Source organism: Engraulis encrasicolus, chromosome 11, assembly GCF_034702125.1.
Source record: "Engraulis encrasicolus isolate BLACKSEA-1 chromosome 11, IST_EnEncr_1.0, whole genome shotgun sequence".
Lineage (NCBI taxonomy): Eukaryota > Metazoa > Chordata > Actinopteri > Clupeiformes > Engraulidae > Engraulis > Engraulis encrasicolus.
In genome coordinates this window covers 44,793,187-44,795,686 of record NC_085867.1, presented here as the reverse complement: position 1 = coordinate 44,795,686, position 2,500 = coordinate 44,793,187, and the positions used below count along the sequence as shown (strand labels likewise).

At 41.6% G+C, this 2,500-nt stretch overlaps 1 protein-coding gene across 1 annotated transcript in view; it reads right to left on the bottom strand.

Annotated features, from left to right (window-relative positions):
- Positions 1-2,500, bottom strand: part of LOC134458426 (protein AMBP-like) — a 23,054-nt gene that overhangs the window by 18,114 nt on the left and 2,440 nt on the right. The window lies entirely within an intron of this gene.

Sequence of the window (2,500 nt, the reverse complement as noted above, 5' to 3'; positions counted from 1 at the left end):
ATGCAAGCAGGCACACACACGCACACGTATGTACGCACGCACGCACGCACACACACACACACACACACACACACACACACACACACACACACACGCACACACACACACATGCCCACACATGTGCATGCACACACATACATAGGCACACACCCAAACAGGCATGTGCATGCACGCGCACACGCACACACACACACACACACACACACACACACACACACACACACACACACACACAGGTAGACAAAATATGTCATATCTTAAGAATAGTGTAATTTCAGGAAAAGCACATGACAATATTAATCACGGACAACGAACATCAAAAAACACACAGCAACATGCCTGGAGTCTCAGACTCAAACTTAACACTTGTATCTTTGGACACAGTGCTGACGCACACAATGAAATTGCATTTATTATGCCTCACCAGTGTTTCCCATACATTGAGGAAACTATGGCGGCCCGCCATAGTTTAAATTTGGCCGCCATAGTTTACGAAAATGTTAAAAAAAAAAAAAAAATACTTTTTTTTTTTTTTTATTTTTTTAACGATATCCGTTTTTGTTAAAAACGATTTGAATTACGATTTTGAATTTCCTTCGCATTTTACTCCTGGAGTAAATACATCCTATAGACTCTGTATTGGTTAGATAAGTAGTCCCACGGTAACACAGAATGAGGGGAAAGCATTAGGAAGTGACCGTAAGGGTATTACAGTTGATTCATGTGTACACACGTGTAACATCGGGTGAGTAACAGAACATGTGCGCAACGATGCGTTATGACACGCCGATATGCGAGGATCTTCGTCCAAATCGCTAGTCGCATGCATCATCGCTAACTGCGTTTACATCGCGTGCCGCGTGTAAGGGAAATGTTAGTTGTTGACATGTATGGAATTCACTTCAATTTGTGCTGTTTCTTGCTCCAGTTGTGGACAAACTCACAATAGAAAGCCTTTGCTGTGCTACTGTCCCAGAGAGCTGAAAAAAAAAACCTTCATAGAAGAAGTCACACTTAACAGGGGTGTTAACCAATCCAATGAGCTCTCTCTCTCTCTCTCTCTCTCTCTCTCTCTCTCTCTCTCTCTCTCTCTCTCTCTCTCTCTCTCTCTCTCTCTCTCTCTCTCTCTCTCTCTCTCATAGTAGCCTACTATTTACCCATAACAAATGGTGAATTTCTGAGCCCTTTTTAATTTGTAGCCTATACCACTGAAGGCATGATGCTTCATCATATTTTAGAAATAGGGCCTATGTGCCTTTTATATACCAAATGTTTATCATTTTGAAATTGTTTCAGTTGTTTATGACTTGTGTATGACTGAAATTATCTCTGCATACTATCAGTGCTGCATTGCTTTGTAAAGATAGGCTATTCAACACACTTTAAAAACACACTGAAAAGATACGGCCATAGTAGCCTACTGAAAACATTTTGTTCATAATAATGGTGATTAATAAATGGTGGTCTTAAATTTTCATACTGACATCCTTGAATTTGACTTGGTAGATCACGTTAGACCATCAACTTCAAAAGTAGATCTTGGTTAAAAAAAGGTTGGGCACCCCTGCTATAGAGAGAACCACAAGTGCTTGAAAGACAGGGATCAAAAGCCTAGTCAAGTTGTTGTAGTTTACTTGGGTTTGGGAGCAATATAAAAAAACTTCAGAGAAGGGACAGTTGGGATGAGTTTACTAACACTCCCTAGGCTTTGTTTTACAGTTGTAATGAGTTTGGTGACAGACCGTCATTGACACAGCAGAGGAGACATCGGGCTGCATATAGAAATTAATGTGTAATGAATGTGAATATAGACATAAATGTGTAATATGTTGTTCAGCCCTTTTAATGGGAGGAATTTGGAAAAAACTGGCCCTGTGACCAGCACCCCTCATGTAGAATGTGTACGCCTACAGATATGTGTGGGGGAAAAGGCATAGCCTACCCTCTAAGACCCTTTTTGTCTATGCGTTAACAATTTCACAGTGCTCTTAAATTCTTATCTCTGCTCCTATTTTGTTTTATTATTGTTTCCCAGACCCCTGCATGAGGGACGAATGAAACTGTGTTGTAAACAGAAATTATTCACTGTACTGCATTTTTTGACAATGACAATGTACTACTATTATACAAGTCATGGGTAAAATCTTATGTAGCCTAATTTCTCAAAATATAAATGGCTGAAATATAGGCCCAGGCCTACAGTTTCTCCATGCGCCAATGTCATACTGTAGTCATTGTTTTGCCGTTTTGCATTTACGCTGCAAGAATACACCCCCCCCCCCCAAAAAAAAAGGCCCGTGTGAGAAGACCCCCGCCCCCCCCCGGACAAAATAAACCCCGGCTGCCCCCATAGTTTCCAAAATTTCTGTGGGAAACACTGCTCACCTGTGCAAGGGGGGCAGCCCCAAACAGCGCCCCAATGGAGCAGTGCAGCGGGACAGTACCATGATTCAGGAGGAGAAAGCTTACCCATGACTGCCCACATTGTGTTACTGTACTT